A 7,665-nucleotide genomic window follows, 5' to 3' on the forward strand; every position below is an offset into this window, starting at 1 on the left:
AAGTTTCTGGTTCAGTTCTTCCACTCACCTCAGAACCAAAGGGCTATGGTCAGTTCTGGGGGCAAGGTAACTGCAGGACCTTCCATTCTTATCAAATCATTCAGGCCCAATGGTAAGCATGATAACATGTCTGGAATTATATTTTGCAAATCCTTTATCTACTTAATTTCCATTTGTTATTCTTACAAGAATAGTATCCAACATATTAACCTGCTATATAGTTGTTGACTTTCCACAAGGAAAGCTGGTGTTTGGTGATCAGTATACAGTATTGTTTTAGGTCCCCAAATTAGAGTTTGAAATGTTTTATACTCCACGCTATAGCAAGTAACTCTTTCTCTGTTGCTGTGTAGTTCAACTCATGTTTGGTTAGCACCCTGATCACAAAAGCTACTGTATTATGTTCTCTGATGCTAATATCCTAATCTCCGTGAAACAACTCATATGTTATGCAGTTCTCTCAGGTGTCAGTACTGAACTTAAAAGGTTTATCCATCTGTGGGCATTTTAAAATGGGTGCCTCTTCTAGAGCTACTTTAACCTCATTAAAGGCCGTAGGCTCTTTGTTACCCCAAATCCATTTAGTCTTCTCCTCAGTAAGTTTAATAACTTAAGAGTATTCATAAGTTGACCATAAATATATTTCTTATAGAATCCTGCTAGTTCCAGAAATGCTTTCAATTGTTTAATTCTTTTAGGCTCTGGACATTCTGTTACAGCTCTTATCCTGTGTGGATCTGCTTTTATTCCATTTATGTGTGGCAAGTGGCGAAGAAACTTAAGTTCTTCTCTTCTAAAAATTGACTTTGACAGCTTATAGTGATTCCTTTAATGTAAAACCTTTCTAATGTTCTAACTTGTAAATCACAATGTTCTTTCCATGTCTTGGACACTAGCGGTATGTCATCTACATGGATTATTAGTTCTTTCAATAAATCCTTATCCAGCACTGTAGCCAAGGCTTTTATGAATACCAGTACTGAGATATTTAATCCAAAGGGTAACTATCTAAATTGGTATGAATTACCCTTACACAAAAAAGCAGTAAATTTCTTTCAGGTCTCATCAAGTTTCATTTGACAGTACCCATACGTGAGATCCACAGAAATAAAATACTTTGCTTGCTCAGTCTTCATCAATATTCTGTCTATACTGACTGGTTGATCTCTTTCAGGTTCTATGTGCTTATTTAGAGTATGTGCTGCAAATGCTGTTGCTTTATGCTCTACTAATAACGATTTATTGTGTACATGAAAAGTCCTTTCTAGTTTTCTTCCATCTAACATTTTAATAATCTACTCTTGTACAGCTGGTTGAACACTTAATGGTAGTGGATAGGGTTGACAGAAAAAAGGCGATTCATCTTTGATCTCCAAACTACATACAAAGTTACCCAGTACTCCAGGTTTACCTGAGAAAACTTTACCGTACTTTATCAATCTGTGGTATAGATAATTTTTTCTGTACCTCAGTTAACAGATCAAATTCATAAACTTTTTTTCTATTTAGTTCTTACACCATACTCTGTGTAGCCCAAGTGTTCTCTAAATCTGTCATTGTGCTTGCTTCTATAAGGTGGGTGTTATATGTCTTGGTATTACTAGTAATTTTCCAACTAAATGGAAAGACAAATTCACACATCAAAAGAAGTTTTGCATCACCCCAGTTCCCAGAACTCCTGAAGATAGATGTTGACTGTGGATATTATATCACAAACACGGTCTCTTTGACTGTTCAGAGATGCCACTAAACTCATCCAAAGATGTAAACAACCATGCATGAGCAGCACCTATTAGACAGAGGGGGTCTGACAGCCGATCAATTCTAGTCATTCCACCAGGAAGGAGGTACATGACTCGTGTTGTCTGTAGTTCAACCATGCCTAGATGGTCAATACCGTGGTTTGATCACATCTGCATTATTACTTTGTGCCAGGAAGGGCTCTCAACAATGGAAGTGTCCAGGCATCTCGGAGTGAACCAAGGTGATGTTGTTCGGATATGGAGGAGATACAGAGAGACAGGAACTGTCAATGACATGCCTCGCTCAGGCCACCCAAGTGCTACAACTGCAGTGGATGATCACTGCCTATAGATTATGGCTCAGAGGAATCCTGACAGCAATGCCACCATGTTGAATAACACTTTACATGCAGCCACAGGACATTGTGTTACAACTCACACTGTGCACAATAGGCTGTGTGATGCACAACTTCACTCCCTACGTCCATGTCGATGTCCATCTTTGCAACCACGACACCATGCAGCGTGGTACAGATAGGCCCAACAACATGCCGAATGGACCGCTCAAGTTTGGCATAACGTTCTCTTCACCGATGAGTGTCGCATATGCCTTCAACCAGATAATTGTTGGAGATGTGGTTGGAGGCAACCTGGACAGGCTGTACACCTTAGACACACTGTCCAGCGAGTGCAGCATGGTGGAGGTTCCCTGCTGTTTTTGGGGTGGCATTATTTGGGGCCAACATATATCGCTAGTGGTCATGGAAGGTGCCATAATGACTGTATGATACATGAATGTCATCCTCCGACTGATAGTGCAATCATAGCGGCAGCATATTGATAGGCATTCGTCTTCATGGACGACAATTTGTGCCCCCATCATGCACATCTTGTGAATGCCCTCCTTCAGGCACCAACTACTTTGATGGATCCACGCCGAATCACCATTGAGGAGTGGGACAATTTGGACCAACAGTGCCTTGATGAACTTGTGGATATTATGCCCCAATGAATAGGCACAGGCATGCATCAATTCAAGAGAATGTGCTACTGGGTATTAGAGGTACTAGTGTGTGTAGCAATCTAGACCACCACCTCTGAAGGTCTCGCTGTATGGTGTGGTTTTCATAAGCAATAAAAAGGGCAGAAATAATGTTTATGTTGATCTCTATTCCAATTTTCTGTATAGGTTCTGGAACTCTCAGAAATGAGGTGATCCAAAACTTTTTTTGATATGTGTACTTGGTCTTAATAAGTACATGTAATATCTGTGCTAAAAAATCTAATATTACTTTAAATCTTATCAGTTGATCAATAGCTAGTAGCAATAGCAAATGTACGTTGGGCACTACAAAGCATGTCTGCATAAGTGTAAAATTGTATAATGCTGTTGGTGACCACACTTCATGCTTAATTTGTCTTGCCTTGTTTCCAGTTATTCCTACTACGTATGCCCCAGTAAACAGTAGTATTGGATACACTCTCTTATATGTTAGTACTTCAAAAAAGACTCGGACACAATAGAAATTTCACTCCCAGAATCTATGCACACACTCACTTCCCCATCATCAATAATTCCCAAAACTATTGGTTTAGTAAACTTGATAAATGTTTCTTTATCTTCTTCAGCAAGTAACCAATTTAGTAGTGGTGTTACCTCACTAAATGCAACAAACTTTTTTTTTCATATGGGCCTATGCTTAGTTGGACACATTGAATCATGACCCCTTCCTTGACCAGTACATCAATCGTTTTTCATTACTATTGTTATTTGGTTTCTTGGAAAAGGCTGCACTATTCTAGTACCTTCCTTTATGCCACTATTGTGTATCGATGCTTCATTCTCCTAGTTATTGATGTTTAGATTTCCTATCCTGACTTTTTTTTCTCCAAAAATAGTTAACCTCATTTTTTCTGGTATTCGGGGTTAAATTTATCTCCTTCCTGGCACATATCTTTGTGACTGGGACTATTGTATTCATCATCCATTGTATCTAGATTTTCAACAAACAACACCAATTCATTCATGGTACACCAACTTCTATATAAAATTTCCTTTTTTACATTGTACAGTAGATGCCATACGAATACCTCTGATAGATGTACTTTCTTTGTTGGCTTATCTAAACACCTAGAACTTTTAAGTGGCATTCTATATACTTTTTGAAACTACTCCATGAATTGTTAAAATGTTTCAGGTCTAGTCAATTTCAATTTCTCCTGTTTTGTTGTAGACCAATATTTACACTTGAATTCCTTCTGAAAATCGTCTCACACGGTAATCTCTTCCAAGTTGGTGCTTTCTCACTCAGCAGCATCCCCTGCAAATAACTAAAAAACGAAATCTGTCTTTCTAGAAACTTCCCACTTTTGTGGTAATGACCAGGAAAATTCTCACAGTAAGTGCACTGGATTTACTTTCCCATCTGGTTTAAACCATCTGGTTTAAAATTTGAAAAATGATTATAAAACTTCATTCCGTTTCCCAACTGTAATTTCTCTAATAGTATTGTTGTATCAAAAGATTTACCTTTACCTTGACTTTCTGTTAATTTCCTTCTAGTCCCATAGTCTTTTGAATTCATTGGTATTGTTAGTGACTTCTTCCATGGAAAGCTGCCCATATCCTAAAATTTGTGACGTCTCCTGAAATTTCCTCCCCAAACCTGAATGCATCTTGTGCAAATACATAGAATTTCCATTGTCACTTCTCTGTTCTAGACTTTTTATGTGCATTTGTGCATCTGACATCTCATCTTTTACCAACTTTCATTCTGTTTCTGCAAAGTTACATGAACTATCTATGTCCATATGCAAATCATTAATATGTTCATGTACCTCTTCCTGAACTAAGTCACATTGTTTCAGAACTTCAGTGTGTATTTCTTCTCTCAGCACCCTGAGTCTTTGATCTAACTTATGTCCTAAATACACCTCTAATGCTTCATGAGTGTCTTTAATCTGAGTTTATAACTATTGTCGCATCTGTTTTGGTTTTCCATTACTTACCCATGAGTGTCTTCAATCTGATTTCCTAAGTCTTGACGTATTTGCATGAAGTTATTACTAACACTCTCTTGAAATTTACCATGACTGTCTATTACTTGTATTAATCTCTTATATATCTTCAAAAAATTTTCGTTGGATTGTTGTATCATTGTGAAAACTTTTCATTTGACTGTCTCTGTATGTCTTACAGTTTTTTTAATAACACTTTAAAGTTAACATTTGCCTATATTTTCATTGTTATCTCCAGCATAAACAGACTCACAAATAATACTCAATCACTGCACTACACCCACAAAAACAATTTTAAAGTGAAATGCTAGTGTAGCTTACTGTGTGCTGACAATGGTCAGGTTGTTGATGAATGCCTGGTGACACAGTGGTGTAGACTGCGTGCTGGCATCCTGGTGGTGTAGACTGCACTCTGTGCAATGGATCAATCAATGGCAGCTGCGTGCTGGCTGGATGTCTCTTGGTGCGTTGTCTGCGGCTGCGTTTTTCATCAGTTGATGGATGCTCTTAGCTCAAGCACATTGACATCTTTGTTTATGATCCCTATTGCCATTGCCAACATCACTTCTCTTTGCTGATTTATTACAATATTTTTTCCTTTCAATCTCATTTTTATCTGTCACTTCCCACATATAACCATACGGTCACCACATGGTGTGTTTTTTAATGGCTGATGACTGCTGTATTTAGCTCGTATGGTGATGTTTTGACTGCTTGAGCAACGTCTGTTCTAGACCTATTACTCCGCGCCACTACTCCTAACACCACCACCTTAACATTCCCTTATTAGATTGGTGTAGAGATTCAATATTGTAGCTCTTGTTATTTATGTCAGTGTCCAGCTATGCTGTACCTTGTTCTTCCTCACTATCAAACTTCATTCTTCCATGCAGATATCTATAAGTGATGTGGCTATAAAACAAAACACTTCTTCTCTACTTAAATAAAGTGTAGATTGGATCCAATTGACTCTGTATAGTGTCACGAACTTTCATAAACAGTTACACTCCACATAGGAAGTTACTACCCACAGAATGAACTAAAATTACTTTCTCAAAGACCTCTCATTAACCTGTCTGTGAATAGTATAAAACAACAATTGCTGATATACATCTTATTTCTCTTTCTTGGTGCCAGAGATCTTCCATGGTACCAGAACTCCTTCATCCCTCCTTGCTCCACGGAGATTAAAAATGCTCTCCAGCAGGTAGACTCCACATCTATCAAGTAATACTTTCCCACAGTACGTGACCCGAAGTTTTCAAACAAATTGTGATCATGCACATCTTTCCCCTGAGCTCTATATCTGGCATACATGATACATGCCCTTCCATGAATGGCATGCATCACCACAAGTGTACTACAGGATATTTTGAATAACTTAACTAAAACTGTGGAAGAAGATTTTGGGCAAACATTTCCTTGTCCATGGTAGTGTACCAAAGTACACCATGCTTGGAAACCTAACTTTGAAACGTACTTAAATAGTAATGACCATATTCATGGAAATTTAAGCCTTGAACACAGTCTGTGTTGGATATGAGTGCATACACCAACATTTATAGTGATTTTTATTGTTTTTGTGTGAATTATTTCAATAAGAATATGTATGTGACTGGAACATTATTCTATGAAAGGGATTTACAAAAACTATTTTGCAATTTATTATCTGTAGAATGAGTAAGCTTTATTAGTAGCATATGTTGCTTAATTTTAGGCATTCTACTTTATGGAGATGCTGGGTGCCAAACAGTAAGACATGTACTGTTCAGTGAAAATGTCAGAATCCTAGATTTGAGATGTGTCTATTGCCCAAATCCCAGAGGTGGTTTGGTTATTTTATGCTGAGGACACCACAATGAATGTCTGATGTGCTGTGCCTCTCAAAAAATGTATCTGAACTGGTAGCACTTTTATTTATTTTGTGACATTGGTTTAGTTTTTTACAACTCTATTTATTCTTATTTATGTATCTGATGCAGTGGCATTATCTGTACAGTTATTTTTTTATTGTTGGAGGAGAAAAATCATGAGATTAGTGTTAGGATTAATTTGTGTCATTTTGTAATGTCAAAAAATGAAAAAAGGGACAAAGTATTAGATTAAAGATAAGTTCATCCCTTATAGGTTTTAAAGCTAATGCATGTTAATTCATGTACTTACTAGAATGATATTTAATATTTATTGGTATATCAATGTAGAGAAGGAATTTTTCCTAGTGTGTAGGTTGAGAACATAGTTTGAAAGCATGCATCCCTAGTTTTAAATGCAGTTACGTGATACTAAAACGACATGACACTCGAGCAAAAAACATGTTCTAAAATTCTACAACAGATCGACGTCAGAGATATAGGTCTACAGTTTTGCGCATCTGCTCAACGACCCTTACTTTAACGTCTGTAGACGTCTCTCCATTGATAACAACATGCTGTGTTCTGTTTGCTAAAAACTCTTCAATCCAGCCACACAGCTGGTCTGATATTGTGGAGCATTCCACTATGTAATGGTACTAATGAGAAGAATTTGTGAATTGTGGTTTATTTTTCTCATAACGTACATAATCTGAATCATTTGATTTTACTACAGCAGATACGAAAATAGGAGCATTATTGCTGTGGAGAAATAATATAATTAGAGAGACAGTCTTTCTGTGGAAAGAGGTGTATCTTGATGGTTACTATGTAAGTTGGTATTATTAGTTTCTAGATTCCTCCAAGGTAGTAGAGTAGATTAATTTACCTAATTTGGTTTACATGTTCCTTATGCTAATTTCAAAGGTGCCATAATCAGAAGACAAATGTTTGAGTTTTGTGTAATAAATTACAGCTTTGGAAAGAGGTAACAGATTATGGATTGCTCAACAACAAATCCACAATAATTGTTTGAAACATGTAACTCTTCTGGT

The sequence above is a fragment of the Schistocerca americana genome, chromosome 8 (assembly GCF_021461395.2).
Source record: "Schistocerca americana isolate TAMUIC-IGC-003095 chromosome 8, iqSchAmer2.1, whole genome shotgun sequence".
Lineage (NCBI taxonomy): Eukaryota > Metazoa > Arthropoda > Insecta > Orthoptera > Acrididae > Schistocerca > Schistocerca americana.